This window comes from Zonotrichia albicollis, chromosome 2 (assembly GCF_047830755.1).
Source record: "Zonotrichia albicollis isolate bZonAlb1 chromosome 2, bZonAlb1.hap1, whole genome shotgun sequence".
In the NCBI taxonomy this organism is placed as follows: Eukaryota; Metazoa; Chordata; class Aves; order Passeriformes; family Passerellidae; genus Zonotrichia; species Zonotrichia albicollis.
Window position 1 is genome coordinate 61543845 of NC_133820.1, and position 20490 is coordinate 61564334.

General features: G+C 37.3%; 1 protein-coding gene across 3 annotated transcripts in view; it reads left to right on the plus strand.

Annotated features, from left to right (window-relative positions):
• LOC102066586 (protein furry homolog) overlaps positions 1-20490 on the plus strand; it is a 223907-nt gene that overhangs the window by 30315 nt on the left and 173102 nt on the right. For 2 of the 3 annotated variants that reach the window (XM_074535307.1, XM_074535306.1), the window contains exon 3: positions 17937-18035. The exons of the other annotated variant lie outside the window; for it this stretch is intronic. The gene's annotated coding sequence lies outside the window, so the exon portion shown is untranslated. The remainder of the gene's footprint in view (positions 1-17936; positions 18036-20490) is intronic. 3 annotated transcript variants of the gene reach the window in all.

Here is a 20490-nt window from a genome sequence, read left to right on the forward strand (position 1 = left end):
CAGAGATAAGTTGTTCTGTACATCAGCGATGTGTATCTTACAGCTGACATGAAAAGAGCTCCCTTTGGCCAAGGCTGTGAGTTTGCTTTGGCCAGAGGTGGGGCTGGGGATGCATCTGCACAGCAGCATGTCCAGTTTCAACCTGGTGCATTGTTGGAACAATAGGAAATTCCCATGACAGTCTCTGAAGGGTGTGAGGGAGATACCTACCTCTTGTAGAGCAGTGCAGCCCCAGGAGTGCAGAGCACAATCCCCAGTGCTCCAGGCACGAGATTGAGCACGTATCATTGCATCATGTGAGCCAGGAGGGAAGGAGTGCCTGGTGACTCTGGTCTGGAAAAGTACAGCTGTTGGAATAACAGGCTGGTAAGCTGGGAAATGCAGGAGCTGTTTCCTAGACTACCTTGCAACTGTAATTCTAAGACCTCCAGGTTTAAACAAGCTCAGAAAATACTAGATCTGACCACTTCAGGATTAGTTTACCTGTTTTACTGTGCCTTCAAAGAACTGGTTAATACTTGTGTTTCTCCTTCATGAAGAAGTTTGAGAAGATACCCCCTCTCAGCAGTTAAGCTAATGGTTTCAGGGTGGAAATGTTATCTCTTGGCAGCAGGCTTCCCACTCCACTGAATACAAATTTGGCATATTGGCAGGTGTCTTGTAAGTGTCCTTGAACTCAGAGAAGGAACTATGTGAATATGCAAACCTCTTTGTGGGCTTTTATTTTCTAAAGGGAAATGAGACCAAATGACATAACGAGCTGTTGTGAAATGTCTTCTACAGTTTAGAAAAACTCCCAGGGAACTGAGGAGCTGATTTGGTTCCATTTAACTAGAGCAGCGTTATTTTTTTAATCACACTGGTTGTATGTCAGAAAAATTAGCAGTACCAAAGTCTGATGAATGTGTGACCTATTATCTTCCCACAGATCTCTCAGGTTTTGGAGGATGACAGTGCTGGCCTCAACAAGACAGTGGTAGAGAGAAGGGAGATAATATCTGTTGCTACTCATAAATACAACTGCCTTATTTTCCCCTATTTATTTAATACTTCACTGTAAATGTATGCTATTTGTTTTGATGATATTTTAATAGTATATGTGTTGAGCTGTATTGAGATTGAAATTAATTAGCTCTGTGCCTTTGGCTTTTAGAAGTAATAAATGAAAACTGCATTTATACCCAGCAAGGCGTGTGACAAGCTATCTGGCAGTAATCTAGGAATGCAATTAATCGTGTTTAATTATGCACTTTGTTTGCTAGGCTAGAGTTTTAAAATGTTGCAAGGTAGAGATCTCACAGGACTGGTTCAACCATAAAGTCATAAAGTTCAACCTTTTTTTTTTTTTACTACTTTGACTTCATTTGCCGAAGTTTTAAAAACTTCATAATTAGTTCACTCAGTTATTTGTAAAGCCTGTGTTACCTAGAAAGGTCCTGATTTTTCTTAAGTTCTGATAGCAAGCAACAGTTTACTGAGTGAAAGGAAAGTGCAGATCCCAGCAGCTGTAGGTTCAGGAAGTTGTTCTCCATTTTGATTTCCCTTCTTGGAAAGCCTGGCTCTGTGGAAGATCCAGTTCTCTAACTGCCTAAATGATGTACATATATACATGGATTATAGTACTTCACAAACTGGAGGATGTGATATTTAAACAGGTCTGAATGACACAAGGAAATAAATTAGAGCTAAGTGCCCAAGAATTCAGATGGAACACAAACATAGCAGTAGTTAAGAAAAAAGCAAGAGAAAAAGGCCGGGAGAATGAAGAGCTAAAAATAGACTTGTTTTGTTATTTCTAGGCATTCCTGCTGGTTGCATAGAAATCACTGAACTTAAAAGGTCGTGCTATCAATGCTCAGTACGTCTCGAGCATTCATTTTAATCTAGTGCAGAGATCCAAATGAAGACTGACACTTGGAATTTGAGGGAGGCAATATAATTTTTTCCTAATTAGATATATCAGTGTCCTAGCTTGAAATCTGTTCTGGTAAACATATCAGCATCATGCATCATGTTGAAGCCAACAGTATTGATACTGACCTGAATCAGGTGATATTTTACAGCTGATAAGCATTATTTAATATTGCCTAAGAGTGGATTTTGATTTTCCTTTCATGTTACAGAACTGTAATAGTTCAGGAAAGGAGTTTGTCAATATCAATTCCAGAAGAATTCTTGAGAATCTCTATAGCTATAAGATGCGCGAGTGCTTAAGTAATTCGGTTTTTGCTTTAGCTTTCTAGTTTCTTAAAAATGGGGGTGGGTGGGGAATAAATAAAAGAAAGTATTTTTCTTTAAGAGTGTGTCTAGCATCAAAGATATCACAAATAGGCAGCAATTCTTATTGCAACAGCAAATACTGGAAAAAAACAAACCCAAAAGAATCCTCACAAGATGAACTACAAAATCACAGACAGTATGCTGTTATTTCTTAAGTAAATATTTTACCAAATAGGTTTTTGATACAAGGAACAAGATGTGCAAGGAACAGGATGTGATACGTATCCAGTACAACATTTTAAACACATATTAAACATCCTGGCTTTTCCCTTGGTTATATTTAGATACAGCTTAAATGGTTCCACTCAATGTTGTTTTGCTTTGATTAAAACAGACAACATTTTACCCATGTAGGTGACTTATCTGGGGGCTTTTTTAAGTGTAAGCAATTTTTTCTCATACATATCGTAGAATAAGAAAAAGGGTTTTATCCTCCATTTCCCCCTACAGAGAGATGAGCTAAAAAGTCCAAAGGTACAGATATACTACTTTTTCTTTCAGTGCTGATGTGCTATTTTGGAATATGTGCTGACCTACTTTCTGTGTTTCCAGAAAGCAAGCTGAAAAATTTTCGCTTAGGCTGCAGACTTGGATTTATTTTTCAGTGTATTTTTGTACATACTTTCACACAGATATGCACACACACACACATGGATAATGTGGGGGTTGATATACAATAGCAAATCGAGATTGACAATTTTGGTACAATTTCAAACTACTAGCAGCAGAAATCTGCTGCTAGACACCTTCCTTAAAAGGATTTGACAGAAGAATATTTTCAGCCTAGTGGTGCCATTATTTAGAGTTACATCATAAGATAGAAAGTTTTCAGTTTCCAATTTCAAATAAATGTGATACCTAAACAGAATAATCCAAAATTGCAGTGAAAAATGCTGTAAGAATCTCATATCCTATTTTTTACAGTTTCTTCAGCATTGTCTTAGACATTGGAAGACAAAATCCCTTTGAATTGTTTACTTTCACTCCATGCATCTCTTTATACAGCACTCTGACCATCAGAGGAAGTTCTGCTCATTAGTTTGCCATTCCCAATTAAAATAATGATACATAAAGCTTTGGAATTGTATGAACAAATTAGAGAAAGCGAGTCATGAGAGATGAAGCCCTGCTCCGTCCTCCACTTAGGGCAGAAAAAATGTATCAGTCTTGGCAACTCTGTGTTAATTTCTGTGTATAGCTTAAAGACTATATACAGTAGTTTTTAAAGAAACCCCATCTTTCAAATCTTCACTTATGATTGATAATTGATATGATTTTTGGCTCTTTGGGAGAGTTAAGAATTCTACAGTTTCATAGCTTTTTCATATTGTTTTTCAACATTTGGATGATGTAAAATTTTCACTTGGTAAGTATCCTCAGCAGCTGTACTATTTTTCAGGGGGTCTAAAACTGGTGAGATATTAGTTTATAATCAAGTTAGATCAGTATTACAGCCTGATAGTCATATGTGAATTGCCCAGTGAAGTGCTCATGGTAGAACAAAACATGTCCTTAATGCTGTTACATGGAAGGTAACTGGGCATAGATAGGTTGCAAATACAAAACAGTTCAGGGTGGTAACTTGAAGGAAAACCAAGGGGCAATTTAAGAAGCTTCTTCAGCTTAGCTGCTAGTGTGATGCTACAATATGGTGGTACCAAAATACTGTATCCAGTGCCTTAATATTTTGACTTAACAAAGAAGTATAAATAAGGGAGAGAGTTGAAAAAGGAGGCCTGTAGAATTTTTGAAGGTCTAGAGAAGAAAAAAAAAGCAAAGGATAAACTTTTATATTGTGAGGGTTCAAGAGGTCAGTTGTGTAAATTTGTAGAACAGAATTTTGCACAATGAGTTAATCATCATCTACAAATTTTGTGTTTTAAAAAACCATCTCAAAGCAAGGAAGTTCTCAGCCTAATAAATAAAGGCACCTGAATGTTTAAGCTGAACTAGCTTAACACAAACCAAATTTTTCTCAAAATAAGGAAATATCAACATTGGAATAGATGAGTTGTAGCATCTTCTGCCATAGAAGGCAGGATAATCCTATGATTGTGGGACAGGCACTCCCAAAATCTAACTTTACCCTTCCCCCTATTCAGTATATTTAGTGGAGAGGCAAAGGTTATTCCCAGCTGTAAATCAATGGCTCTATCCATGGACTGCAAAACAGGTATGGAAGAATAGGCTCTCAGACTGAAATTAGGCTGTGTGATTTAATTCATATGAGTCCCCAGAACCTTCCAAAAGCCTATCCTTAGCTAGCAGGGAAGGCTCTGCAGCCTCTGTATGCAGTTGGTCAGACCCTGGTTTACACTGATCTCTTGGGTTTTGTGTGCCTGTGCTGTATTCTTCCCCATGCAAGATGTGTCCTGCTTGTTAGATTAGAGAAACACATCTGGAAATCTCATTTCTGCTGAAGTGTGATCTGAACTTCACCCATTGCTCCATGTGCTTCCAATCTGTGTAGGAACCAAGGGACTCTCAGGTTCTTTAGGTGCCCTTATTAATATTATTTTTCACCCTCCCCAAAATTATTTGTTACATTTGCTCACTATGTTAAAAGAGCTTTTCCCCTAATACTTGCTGTTTGCAGTCACGACTTGGAAAGATAGGCCGCAAATAATTCTCTCCACCTAAGAAAGATAGAAATTTTATGACCAGCAGTGCAAAGTGCCGTGTCTGGCCCTTGCTCTGGTACTTTTTCACTTCCATACCTGTGATATGTTCTCAATGCACAGTCACTTAGCTAAATTCATAGCGCTAACATGACAGTAGTGCTTAACCACAGAAAGGAAAGGGTAGTGACTCCTAACACAAACTGATTGAAGGGTTTACTTTACTGATACATGTCTCCCTGAAAAGAATTAGTTTCTTCAGGGAGTATTTTAGGACTTTTTATTGGATGTTTGCATAATTGCAGAAGGCTTCAAGAATGTGTTTGCCTGTTCCAGAGACTGGTAACAACTTGACTTCCCAGAGATAAGCCAAATCATTGTGTTCTTTGCTATCACAGACATCAGTTCTTCCATTTCCTCTTGAAACTAATCTGAAATGTCAGAAAATTATTGTTTATTCAAACTGTATGTTTGAGTATCTTTGAATCTGGATAAATTTCAGAATTTTCCTCCTGAGTCTGAAAGCCCTTAACTAATTAGCCAACAGTCTAGCTGAAAAATGTATTGCTTCTTGATATTTGGCCGCCCACCTTTATTTCAGGGTTATAAAGCCTGGAGCTGAACTTGGAAGAAGCATGAAGATGGTGGTGTGTCATGCACCTCCCTGGACTGTGGAATGAGTTACTGGAAAAATTCAGTGGGAGTCTCACTAAGTTTTGGGAGTGTTTCAGGGTTTATCTCTCTTGGCAAGCTTTTTTTGTCTCCTAACTAAGCTCTTAATTAACTTTAGGTGAAATAAATTCCTTGTTTCTGGAACCCTGCATAAAGATAATGGTAGAAGACATGAAGAAGTGAAGGATGTTTCCTGTTCTTGACAGACCTGATACTTGTGTGGATTAAATGTTCAGTCAGTGGGTGAACTGAGTTTTGAGTTGTCTCAAAATTCGTACTTGCTGCAGGGAGTGTCTGACTTGAACTAGGTTATTGCACATTTCATTTTACACTAATGCTGTGTTTTTCTCCGTTGTTCTCATTCATATTACTACTCAACAGAGGGTTGTGCTGTCTTAGTTTAAAATTTAGCAGTTGCACAGCTGACATTCAGGAAAGTAACTCTCCTTTTCTGTTGTGTTGTTGCAAGAGCAATCTTTGTGTCTGATTTCCACAGTGTACAATAGTTTGTGTGTATGTTTATCTGTGTATTTGGTGTTTATCTGTTTATTGGGCCACTGCAGCACCTCGAGCAGCACAACCCCTAAGGGAGCATCTGCTCAGCACAGGATCTTTCTTATAATTTTGACTATTTAGGGGACTTGCAAAGGAGACACAGCTACCCTCTTCTGCTAATACTGTTTTGAATGCATTCACTGTTATTCTTGCAAATTATTTGTCAAATTAGCCTAAATTGTATTTATCTCATGCCTGTACAGAGTCACAAATAATCCCATCCAAATTTTAAAATGTTTTTCTGTTTGTATTAATTGAAACTGTGTCCACTGGGTCTTAATATGAACGTTAATGGAGAAATTGAATAATCAATGTACCTATGTAAGGTTTTACTATACATGTTAAATATCTATATATTTATATATAAATACACAGGCACACTGCCTTAAATCTAGCATTGTCCTACAGGCTATATAAATTGAGTCATATTTATGGCAGCGTGATAGAATACAATATTTTTCCAGTCATGTCTAAGAATAATATTTCAGGCATTATTTGGAAGCCATCTTATCATGCAGCTGATTCTTCAAGAAGTCAGAGGAAAATAATCAGTAAAATTGGGAGTTTTAATGCCATTGTTTAAAATGGTGATGTTCTTTAACAGTTATGTTCTCAAACATCTCTAGTAAACAGGGATGGATGAAAGAACACCTGAAAAAATCTCTGACTTCAATCTGTACAGCATTTCTTATTCTTTTTTTCATGTTTTGTGGAATTTTCTCTCTTTTTCAGTCTCAAAGCACTTGGGATTTTTCACTCACTGTGGAGCTTGCTTTAGGGGTCAGGCCCTGCTTGTGCTTGCCGAGCAGTGCTCGCTGTTGCTCTGTGGCAGCGCTATGTGTGGCAGTTACTCGCTGTTGGCCACTGCTTCCTGTGGTTTGCAGACCCTGAGTTTCCTCACATCCTTCCCATTCCCCGATCCTTCTCACATGCTGGTTGGCATTTTTTGTCTCTAAGTATGGCGGGGGGGGGGGGGGGGGGGGGCTGTGAAATTTGCATGTACTATTCAGAGAGCTGCTCCTTTCCTTGATTTTTCTCTTTCTTTCAGTGACATTGTAGGAGAAGCTCCATTTTGCTTCTAAATCCATATTTATGAACTGGTGTAGAGGAACCTTCCCTCAGCCATTCTCATTTTGCCCAGGCAATGATTTGCTTACTGCAAATGGGAGAAGGAGAAGACGAGAAGAGAGGTGTGCATAGAGAGGGAGTAAGCTGGTGCACAAAAAATGCTTATATTATAACTGACATCCTGTTATATTATATTTATGTTATAGTTATAATATAACTGACATATCCTACTGTCTTGCAGTGTTAGGTGCAATAAGAGGACCTTATTAATACTGTTTAAATGCAAAATAAATATTTATAAGAAAAGTATTTAAGTTTAATATTGTTCAATTGAACAAGGACAAATGTTCAGCTGTGGGATTTTTTTTTCCCTGGAACTGGAGGTTTTAAAGATCATTTACACATCCTGCTTTATGATGCTGTAGCAGTGTCACAGAGATTCTTGCATGCTGCTGACTCCTGTAGCAAAAGTTGAAACTCAGTTTGGAGTTGTGTATCAGTCAGACATTTAGAGTTGTTTAGGATGTGTTCTGGTGTTTCTAGAGCTCTGGCCTTAGGTGGAGTGCCTTCATTTTCATATTGATTGCTCTTGCGCTTGTGATGGCAATCCTCTCTGAAAAGTGCTTTTAAGTTCCATACGTGGTGGGTTTTTTCCCCTCTATATATGTAACACTTTTTTTTTTTTCAGAAGCTGAAATGCTGTTATAATCTCACACATAAGTGCTAACAAAATTTATTTCATGTAGAATACTGAACACTCAGAAGTGGTTTTAAATGGAAAATTGTCTCTGAAATCTGTAACCTTCATATGCATAGTTTTCTCATAGCATTCACTTTCAACATAGAGGGCAAGAGTGAAACCATCTGCCATGTTTATTCAGGACTAATACTACCTCATACTGAGTAAAATTCCCTCAGAGCCTCAGGTCTTTCTCTTACCACTGTACCCAGAGCATAGGCTTAATGTCCCACGTTGCAGTGGAATAATCCCAAGCATGATTTTGTGATTGCAAGTGTTACCGCTGTGCAGACTCTGGCAAGTTCCACCCTCAGCCTTTGATCTTTGGAAGACGTTCAGCCGCTTCCACTTGGGCAAAGCCGTGTGTGCTGACAGCTCTGAAGCCATTTGCAAGGAGCCCTGTCAGCTAGCTGGGTGCTTGTGCTGCACCTCTTCACTCTACCCTGGCAGAAAATGCCTCTTTCCTGGCTTGGAAGAAGGACTGACTTTCAAGTCCTCGTGAAAATAAGGCTGCAACAGCCATCGTGTGCTGGGAATGTCAGTGTGAAGTGAAATTATTACAAATGGACATTTGCCTATGAATTTTTCTGCCTATGAAATGCTGTGACTTAAGTCAGGTTTTGTTTTAATAGGGGACATGCACATTATAGATCCAACAGTAAAAGACTAATAGTATCTTAAGAATCAGATTACAGCTTTTTGTATGTTGTTAGCGAGAAAGAATATGACTTCAAATTAAAGGTGCTTATCTTCTTTCAGCTGAAGGACAAAGCATTTGAAATACTCAGCCAAATCTCTTATCAATATTCATCTATTCAAACCAACATTCCAGCATAGAAAGCAACTCTGTAAAAGCTCTCTTCTTTTATTCATGTTTTATCTGTTAGTATTTGATAATTTGAAGAATCATCTGGGCTGAAAGCCTACTTCTCTTTTCTGTAGCTCAATATTAAGTTATCTACTACAAGTTAAAACCATAAATATAGTGTGTGATATGAACATCTAATACTCTTATTTAGCTTCTCGAAGGTCAGGTGTAGCCTGGCAACTGAGTCCTATAAGCACAATTCTGTGAGCCAGTGTTTGCTACAGGGTAGAGATTAATGTGAACCTAAAGTGATGTCTTTGCTTTTTTTAAGATTGTGACCACAATCAGCATTAATTTGATGACCTTTTCCTCTTATACTCACTTCCAAAAAATGATGCTTGACTGAAGAGAGATTTTTTTGGCTGCTAAGGCTGTGCCTAGTCCAGACTCTGTTTCTAACAGCATTAAACAAGAAGAAAAAGGTTAATTCAAGTAGGGAACTTGCCAGATGTTCACATCCTATGGATTAAGACAACCAGGATATTCCAGAAAATTAAACAAATACCTTTTTGAGCAACAGTTGGAGGATTTGAACAGCTGTGTATTTTCCTCATTCCTTCTTTTTTATACCCTTTTTTCTCTTCCTTTGTTGTTTAGCTTTTCTATGTGAAAGGCAAGACAAAAAAAGTTAGAGACTCCACGGCACAGATAACTTTTGAGATCTATGACTGTTCTGCTATGTACAGGGTGTGAGACCTGGGTAATAAATGCTTATGGGGAATAAAAGAAGAAGATTGGTTTGCTAAACTTGTGTGTGCTTTTTAACAGTTTCCTTGGCAAGCAGGTACGCTGGAATATTCAACTTGTTTCATAACAACTTCATTTCTTTAAATGTATAACACCAGTAAAATGCTCTGAAATTAGTTAAGTAGCCTGAGCATTGCCTTTATAACCTTATTTTTACAAATATTTTAAGGTGTAACAGTTAAAATTTTTTAAACCTGGCTCAGTCGCAAAAAGAAAGAATTAATATATTCCTGTCCTGGATGCTTACTCTTGTCTTCCTGTCCTTTGTGGCAGCATGACTACAAATAAATAAACAAATAAACAAAAGGCAACCTAGGTTTGTGCCATAGTTTGCTGGGCAACATCACAAAATTGGTGCAACAAGGGGGAAAGCTTCATGGGCCACAGGCAAGAAGGGTGTTTGGTTGATTAAACTGAGCTGGTTTAAAATGTTAGTAAAGCTCAAACTTTCCCTTCATGCCTTTGCAGTTCCTGCAACATATATGGCTTAGAGGCCTCGTCCTCCCTCCAGGTACCATTGTGTCCTGGTGTGTGTGGCGTGGGGAAGGACCATGGATCCCTGTACACTGATACAGAAGTTACATTACCAAGCCAGACAGGAGCTCATTGCAGAGTTGGTTTTCCTTTTCCATAATACAGATTTTCTGAGCCAGCCTGCATGAGGAAACACACTGAGAACAATTTTTAGAAAAACTTTTTCTTGCTTCTGCTGATGATGAGCCAAATATTTCCTCAGCTGAAAAGGGGAATGGCAGCTCTAATGCAGTCATAATAACAACTGGCTCACTTCACAGGAAATATAAGAGGATTTGCTGCTGTATTATTTTTTAAAAGCTAATGATAATTTCCCCAGTGAGAATTTTTTATATTATTTTTGGACCAGGCTGATTTTGTAGCTTCCAGTCTGTATTTCTGTAGTATCATCCAAACTGAAATCACACATCAGTTACCTTCAGCACTTACTTACCAAACTTCAGTCAAAATAATTAGTAAGAGAAACTGCAGACCCTACAAGTGGGTAATTTGCTGGAGGCAAGGGGAAAGATGTTCTGATTTAGCCTTTGACTGAAATGGATAAACCAAATGGTTATTATACTGACCTTTTAAAATCATAAAAAAGTACTGAAATACACCAAACCTACCAGAGAAATCTGAGGCTTTATAAACCTTTGCCAGCCTGAAAATGTAGCCAAATTATGATTCCTGGTATTTGTTTTCTGTAATTTGAGCACTTTCATGATTCAGTTCTGAATGTAACACAGTGATTACTTTCCTGTAGTAATCTCTTCTGAAGGATCTTGTGTATTATTTGTCCTTTGACAGGATATGTAATAGAGTTAAACTACTAAAGTGACACTTAGGCATCTCATTCTCAACAACTTTGAGACATCACTAGAATTCTCAGTTTCTGTTTTACCACTGCATATTCTTTTGCTTTACCTGCTCAGGATTTTCAGTTTTTGGAACAAGTGTTTGCCTTTTTTGATTTTCAGTTCTGAATGCATTTTCAAGAATATGTTCTAGTGTAGATCCTATAAAAGGCAATTTGAAAGCGCCTCTGAATTAAACTTTTTATAGATTCTGGTGTACTCTGACTTGATCAGGGGTTTGTACCCTTGACAGATTTTCCCCATCTGAAAGAGTATGACCACTACACAAATTTGAGTGTCCCAGCAGCAATTTCTGTTGGGAATGTTCCACTTGGCATGAATATTCATTGGGCTGGAGAAGGTAGGATTGTGTGGTGCAGCAATTGTATCACTCAGTGAGAATATGGGACACTCACTTTCAAGTCACTCTTCTAATGAATATTTAATTATTTATATGTGTTAGAATTTTTTAAGCTGGAAAAGTTCTGAGCTGTTTTCATAACTTGTAACCCAGAGCTTAGATCACTTGCTGAAGATATTGAAATATTATTTAAAGCTTCCTTCAAATTTCCCTTTATAGCTCCTCAAAAGTTAATTCCTGCATTTTTTATTTCTCAGTCTTCACACCTGGTTCAAGTACATTTATTTGCTCACATTTAAGCATCTTCTGTTGTTTTGAAAAGCATTTGATGAATTTACTTTGGTTAACTTGGGCTATTAGAAATGGACTAAATATTTTTATGCTGGTTCAGCCAAAGCTGAAAAAAGAAATGGAGTTGTAAAAGAAGGTGAAGCAAGAAAAACTTCTTGGACATATTTTTTAATTAACCGGGAAAAACAGGATGAGATACACAGGTTTGAAGGATGTGAATGAAGTATTTTGTCTCTAATGATGAAAACCGGTATGTAGAGGAATTTTTAAAATGTAACTGAGCAATTTTGACACACAATTCCCTTTGGTTATAACCTAATTCTCACCACCTAACCTCTTTTGGAATCCAGTGGAATTTTCAAAAGCTTATTTCCACATGTAAAAAGAGCTCTCATGATCCCTAGAATACTCAGCAAGATCAGAAATAGTTCGTTGGCTATCTACATTTAATGTTCATTTGGTTTAAATGATCTGTCTGTTCATGCAGGGTATGATTTCTGAGTCCAGTGTATTTAAGATTGGATCTTTCCATTTATAATTTCAGCCCAATACAATTTAATTCCCAGAGGACCAAGACAGAATCTAGCAGATTATTTGCATCCTCAATAAAAGTTTTTTAAAAGCTACACACTTTATATATATATATATATATGTCAAATTTCCACTCTTCCCTTCCAAAAACGTGTAGATGAACCATTTACTTTTTTCAGTCATAAAATTACAAAAGCTTGTAATGAACTTCACACAAAAGCTGTGTTTGGAGCAGCCAACCTTGTGATCATTACACTAATCTTACAGTGTAGGCTATCTTTAGGAAAGTAATTAAAGCATTTTTGGTATAATTGTTTTTAAAAAATTAAAGAAATCAAGTTCTGTCTTCAGTTGCTAAAATCACTTTTCTTTAGGTATCCACAATTGAAACATTATTTGAATGTTTCCCTTTTGAATTACCACTCTGTTTATTCACTTTGCCATATTAAGTGCTGTTTTTTTAACAACAAAATGCATATAGTCAGAAGATTTGTTTGTTTTGATTTACTAATTCATTTTGCCTCATTTATGGTAGAATTTAATAAGAAAATTAGCAGGTGAATAGAAGATGTTTCATTTTGTCTTCTCTGAATATTTGAGAAAGGAAGATCACATCTGGGGGGCTCAAAATATTTAATTGGATTAACTGGAACAAAACAAGAAAAGTACCTGGAGTTTTATTTAAATGGAGAATTTACAGACCATCTCTGTCATACATGTATTTAAATGTCTAATTTTTACTAGTCAGGAGTTACGTAGAGAGAGAAATTAGTCACACTATCACATCTTTGATTTCTTCAGTAGGAAATAACATTATTGCTTGTTGAGGAAAGAAACCCCAAACTGACAGTTGTGGCCATAAAACCCTTTGTGATTTGGATTGTTTATCAACTTTCCAAATGGAAGTTTGTGAAATGACAGGACTAAAAACCCAAACATACTGTGTGGGTAGTGCTTTTCACCTGACAGGTCCCTAGGCTGGCATCTAGAGTTTGATGGTTTGTTTGGTCATTGTTTCTTTGTTTTATTTTTTAATACACACATTGTTTGTGTGTATTATTTTTGTTTGTGGGTTGAGGTTTTGGATATGGGTTTGTTTGTTTGTTTTTCTCTCACACTGTTTTCTTTTCATAAGGTTAAGCAGCACCTGTTTAACTTGCCAAGTTAATGAACTATTAATGAACTGACCTGAGAAATACTGTGGGTATAATATAAACCATACTAGCGCTAGACAGTGCCTCATATTAAATTGTATTTTCCACTTTGTAGAAATTGTGCTGCTGAGCTCAGGTTTGCTGAACTTCCTAATTACCTCAAAAGTTTCAAACGAATTATTTCAGCCTGCCTCCTCCCTGTGCTGTTTCGCTGCTGCAAGGAGGGGCGATGCAGTAACACTACACCTGTCCCAGCACACGCCTCTCAACCTGCTCAACTTCCCCAACGGGTGAATTGAGCATGAGAACATCTGAGATTGCTGGCTCTGGAACCACTGGTCCCGACACTCTGGGTGTGCGGGCTGCCTTCGCGCTGGGGCGGCGTTAACGCTCCATCATGGCTCTGGATGACAGCAGCTTGTGCTCCAGGACTAAGAGTAAACTTAATCCCCATCAGACTCGTTATAAATCAGCAAGACGGAGGAGCCTGCCGCCAGACATCCTGCTAGAAAATGATTTTAAAGGAAAGTTTCAAAAAAATATTAGGAATATAGATCCTATACACCCAAGGCGCTCTAAGAAAAGACCTTCCATATTTTCAGGTAGGAAATACTATTTCAATAGTATGTTAGTGCAGTATCTTTTAACCTTTTTCGTAACTGAAGGATTCAGCACTGGATTTACAGTGAGAGCTTATTCTGTTTTAAACCCTAAGATAGATTTAATCAAGTGCCATTTATGTTAAATTATGTCAGCCATTAGAGTTTAAATGATAGAACCAAAAAGCCTTCATGTTTTTGACTGCATGTTGCTTGCTTGAGGGATTTTTTTTAATACTTAGCATTTAGATAAAGCCAGTTGTTTTTCCAGAACTTTAAACTGCATTTTGCTTAACTCCACTTACAAGTAATACAGACAACAGCTGCAGTGTAGGAATCTCTCTTGCTGCTCTAATGCTGTATGTCATTGCTTTTCTGGAGGAGAGTGGTTTGGAGAGTTCTTCAATCTAGCAGATTTTTTTGTGTCTGTAGCCAGAAATAAACATCACTAAATAATCAAATGCATACTTTAAATTCCTGGTTTGAATTGGAGCCTTAATGTCAGGAGTTAATAATTTAGTTTAACTCCCTAGTTGTTAAGAAGTAGGAACAAGGTGTGAGAGCTAATGGCAAGCTGGAATATTTCGTTGTGTTGCGCTTTTAAATAATTTTAAATGTGCCTAAAAATAGGCAACAGATTATTATGAGGACAAAGGATTTGTTGGAAAACAATCAGGTCATCTTTACGAGGAGCACTTAAAAGGTTCTAGGGGGGAAAATCAATACCAGCTTATCCCCACTGAAACTGAGAGCGTGTTTCTGTGAGGCGATCAGAGGAAATGAAAACCTCTGTAGAAACAAAACTCCTTTAAATTTAAGTGTCTCCCTTTCTGCATGAAAATCAGGATTTTCACATTTCTGGGGGAATTAGTACATTCATACAGATCTTTGAAGAGTTGTGAAGTATATAAAAATTATTTAAATATTCATATTATATTCCTTATGATAGCTAAGCTTACACAGATACCTTTTCAACAGCTGAAACGCCAGTGATGGAGTGGGAGTACAATGTCGAAAGACAGCACAGGGCAGCATTGTTTGTGTGGGATTTAGATCCTCTATTGAACCTTAGTTAACGTAGTTGAAATATTTCAACACCTCAGGAAATAAAGCTTTTTTCCTCCTTCCTATTCTACTTCTCTAGCTTAAAAAAATACAAAAAAGTCTTAGCAGATCTCAAGTCAGATGACTCAGACATGCCCAAGGCTCCTGGGCTTCCCAGTGCCTGAACTGTCTCTTCCTAAGGTGTGATGTGGTCTGTTGGTGACTCTCTAATCACATTCTTTTGGATAGGATAGACCCTCTGGATCTTACCTGACTTTGTATCTTATCTTTATCTCAGTTGCCACTTTTTATCTTTTACTTAGCTTTTCTGCTTCTTAATTACTCTGTGTTTGTGGGTTTTTTTCTCCTGTAATTTTTCAGGTTTTTTTCCTGTGCATCAACATTTTTGTTAGGGAAAAAACATATTAAATATGTTTTTGGCATTGTGTTTGGTCTTCAAAGCCATACTCTGTTATGCTTACCCAGATTTCACCTTTATTCTGTGATTTTTTTTTAATGCCGTTCTTTCTCTCAGCTCTTTTTCCACCCTCCCAAATGACCACATTAGCAGTAGTACTCCATTCTTTGTGCTGTGTCAGGCATGAGCACTTCAGTGCTGTTTGTGTGTCTGAAACACTGCCATTATGCTTATGAAATCCACTGCAGATGTGTTACTGTACACTCAAGGGCACTTAACTCAAAGGTAATGCAAATTGATTCCTATAAGCAACTGATGGAGCATGATGGAAAGATGGGTGTAGCCTTTCATTTGGTAGGTCAGCAGTATACATGGGAGAAGCTTTACTTGATTTGCTTTTGGAAACAGGTTAACAAAGTACACTTGAAGTCCTCTAGATCATTGTCTTTCATGCTGTAAATGTAGGTTAGAGTGGAAAAAGAGAATAGAATATATAATATAATAGAATCAGGAAATGGTCTGGGTTGGAAGGGGCTTCTAAAATCCATGTAGTACAGCCACCCTATTGTGAGCAATGAGATGTTCCACTATTATCAGGTTGCTCAAGGCCCTGTCCAACCTTGGATGGATAGATAGATGAATGAATAGATAGATAGATAGATAGATAGATAGATAGATAGATAGATAGATAGATAGATATTAAATGTAAATATAAATAAATAGACAGGCTTGCTTGGCAGTGTTTTGGATGAATGAAGAATTTGAAGAATGTGGTAATTCCTACTCCATGTTTCAGCCTAATCACCTATTAAAATAAGGATTTTAAATCTGTATCTGATTGACTCTTCCACATCCTTCTAATCCCTGTATCTCTGCTAAGTAACACTGTTAGCTGATCTTGTATTTAGGACATTGTTGCAATTGAGGCTGAAGTCAGGGATTTGTTTTCTTCTATTCTGTTTTACAGAGCTTTACTCATTCAGTAGTGAATAGACGCACCAAGGCATGTAGCTGCAGGGAAATACATCAGTCCATCCATTGGGACTCTTGTTGCAGTCTTGGTGCAAACTGAGGGAGGGATCTTGCATTCAATAGGCTTATTTTACAATTTTTTCTTAACTGTGGTAACTGGAAACTCTCTCTTTAAACATGAAAGCTGAAACCTGAGAAAAGTGAGTTGTCTGTCTGTCCTGCCATCATGGAGTTAGTCATTCATGTATGCCTAGACAGGACTGTCCAACAATGATGTCATTGGGTTGTTGTGTTCATCCCCATATGGCAAGGGAGAGACAGAAACTGTGTGCTGAGAACCCATGGCATTGCCCAAGGGACACACTGCACAGAGATAACTTTTTCTTCTTTTACAAAGCACCTTATTTCTTCTTGTTCTTTAAATCTGAAATGTTTAGAGCTGCCATATACTTCAGGACTTGGTTGATATCAACTGCTATTTATATATAAATTTTGATTTTTACTATTAGATGGTTATGCTTTAAAACAAAAATTTAAAAAAAGACACAGGCACAGGGGAGCATAGTCATCATTACATGGCCATTTATTGCCAACAGAGAGGTTCATCACCTTAATTAGTGGAGTTTGTACAGATCTTCTGATATGCTCTCAGTTCAGCATACTCTCATGGCCATGACTGAATCTCACTCTGGCAGGACCATGCAAGAAAATGAACATGTTTTAACCTGGAGATAAAGCCCTCACTTGTTAAAGAGAGAAGAAAGAATTGTATAAAGACAGAGTGGACCACGAGGGACCTTAGGAGACCAGGTCTTGACAGAGCTACCAAGGAAAAGTAAATTGAACTAAACAAAGCAGCATAGAATTAAAAGGAATTAGCTAAACATCATTAAATGTGTATGCTGACTTATGTTTAAAAGCACAATAGCCTGAAGAAAATTAGTCTGCATTTTTTTGTTTTCATCTAGGGAAGTGAAGGGTGAGTTTTTACTCCTATTTCTTTTTGACAGAAGGTTGCTGATGTTTGAGTTTTCTGTTTATGCATGGAAAAGACATGAGATTTTGGCTGGGAATGTTAATTTTCTATTGAAAATGGAATAAGACAGAAATCGCAAAGGTGAAAGTGCTAAAAAATGTATAATGGTCAAGTTCTGCTTGGAAGCCATTTGTATTGTGAGCTAGGGATGTTTTTTTAATTAAGTACCATTAAAAATCTACTTATAATACAGCTGTTAGTATCTTGTAGGCTTTTTTTCCTTCTCCTTCATCCCTTGTTCATGTAGGTAGTCTTGATGATGCTTGCTCACTGATGTGTCAGTTTTGAAGAACGGAAGGTGAGAAAAATACCTGGGATTTTCTGCCTCTCCCAGGACCAGGCATGCCTTCATTTCATGGCCGTATGCCTGTGCCTCAGGTGTTGTCTTCCCAGCCAAAATTAGCTTTTTGTGTTCTGTGGGACAGCACATGATCACTGCTTTGGTACAAGCAGTGTGGTGTTGCTGTGAGTTAATGTGATGAAGGTCACTGGTTAACAGTACTTTACAGAGCTACTCAAAGAACGAATGTAGCTTGCACGTCTGTGATTTTGCAACTGAATAGCTAGTATTTTTTAACAAATTCAATGTTTTTGTTTTGTTTTTTTTTTTCAGTGAAAATATTGTCGCAGTTAGAAGTCTTGAGGTACTCTCTCAAAGCATTTCTGGAGTTCAAGCCAGCATACAGTCTAGCAAAGTCACTTTCTAAAATAAGTAAGTTGATTTGATGCCATATTTGCATGTAAATTATAATAATGAAAAATAATGAAAGAAAGAAAAGGTTTTATACATATGACAAATTCTTAAAAGTTATTCAACGGTGACATGTATAAATTATTTCATTTCCCATGAGTCATGCAGCTAAGACAGCCGTACAAATGACTTACTTTTTACTTTTGACTGGTTGTGTTAATTGGGAAAGCCTTGCCAAAATCTAATTACTTTTAATAAGGATGCTTAAAGTCATGGGTACAGTATGTGTCCTGATTCAAATGAGTAATAATGATCTGTGTTCAGTATTTTAATTTGGTGAAGATTTGAATATCCTGCCTCCTCTGTGAATAAATTGGACTGCATGGCAATGATGTATGCTTGTGATCTGCATATGATAATTGCTGTTCACTTATGGTACCCCTATTACCATTTGGGAGATTGGCCTGTGTTGGTGCTGCATTTTACAAGTATCATCCAGCAGAAGAAGGGAAGGCGAGTCTGACTTGTCCCAAAGTTTTTCTCCTTCCTGCCTGACTTGAAAACATTGGATTGGTTTCCCACTAATACAGTTACCAAGACCTTCTGCTGACTGAAAATGCAGGAGAAGGGGGAGAAGGGAGGAGCAGCAATTTTTGTTATTTGCTGTTCATATTGTAAGGTGGCATTAGTTCTGCCTTACTGGCTTTTATTGAGCCTTATGCTCAGATATGCCATTGGTGCATTGCTGATTGTGTGTCCACCCACTGATGTGGGTAAGGGGCCACTGCTTCATTGCCAGAAATTTTATTACTGATAATGTCTTGCTTTGGTCTGGCCTTTTGCATTTTTGTGGTCTCATGCATGAGAGAGATCATAAAAATGATGATTTTTATATGTATTGCTAAATGTACTCTTCAGCATTTTAGTTTGTGCATATTTGTATTAAAGTGACATTTTCTTTAGGAAGGATGGGTTGATGATTCAGAGAAAAGCTCTGGATTTCTCATGAAGTCTGATGTAACAGATATATGTTGTCAGACTTGTTTTCTTCTTGGGTTCACTGGCATTTTATGGAGTGGGGAGAATGATTTCCAAATGTTCTTGTAAGCCAGTGATGAAAATGCTGCCTCATCTTTAAGTTATATTTAGGATTTAGATGAGGTTCTCTATGTCCATTGGAGAGTAAACTGAACATGGAAATGAGAGAGAAGGTGGGGAGGAAGGTGAGGTTAAGATAAAGAAGGCTTCTTCTGCTATTATGGCTTGGATTTTTGTGTTTTGATTTATTGTTTTTTTGTTTTAAAAACTGTCTGGTTGTCTCCTAGATTTAAATTGCCACCATCAGTTGTTAGAGATGTTCAAGTGAATGAATCCCATTGTATTACACAGTAATTTACCCCAAATCTTCAATGTCTAAGAATTTGTAGATTTCATTTGTGCTGAAAGACCTTGTGAAGCAGTTACAGCACTTGCATCCTGATTTCAGCACAGATTTCTGTGTGTGCTGCCCTAGAAAAAGCATGTCAAAAAAGAACTTGGTTTAGTAACATGGTTTGCCAGTTTTACCCTTGGGCTCTTTGCTATATCCTTTCTAGGGGGTAATGATTAAAGTGTAGAGGAAAACTCTCAAAACTTGTGCCAAATGCTCACCTTCTGGAAAATATAACTGTGTTGGGGGTTTTATATGTTTACATGGTTTTCAAGAAGAAGCATTCAACTAATAATCAACACTGATTGTATCTCCAAAGAAATACATCAATATATAACATATTGTATTTTAAAATAGAAGCCAGGTTCCTAAGAAATGGAAATAGGAAAAATAGGAAACTGACAAAAATATTTTAAAATATTTGAGAATAAGTCAGTCACTCTTTGTATCAAATGGTAGTGGCCTTAGCTGCATTTCATGTGCAGTAAATCTGTGAGAGTTTGTTGACATTATTTCCAAGTAAATCTTTCTTTGGCCATCAAGAGGCAATAGAACTGTTTGTTCTCTTTATCTGATTTAAGATGCACTGTGAACAGTGCAAACACCATAAGAATATGCCCATCTCTGGTCCACAGAGGTACATTTTTGTGCTAATGGATTGGAGAGATTGACAATATTATTTTTCATGGAGTTATGAAATATATATTTTAATGCATGGGAAAGAGACATTATTTTTGAAGTCTTACAGTAGTGCATCTGCAGTAATGAAAAACTTATCAACCAAGTAAAATGTTTTAAAAGAATCAGACTAAAGGTTGTCATACTGGCTTTGATTTAGCCTTCTGGCTGATACTTTTTTCCCCTCCTGAAGAGCAATCTTCATATAAGCAAGTGTAGACAATGACATTGAAGCACGTTCTCTTGGTAATCTGGTGGGTCTGTGGACTGCATACAAATCACTCAAAATATACTTCTTCTATAGTGCTTGTTTAATTTTAGATACGTCTGTGCACTTGTTGGGCGCATTTGGCAGGTAACTGACTTTCA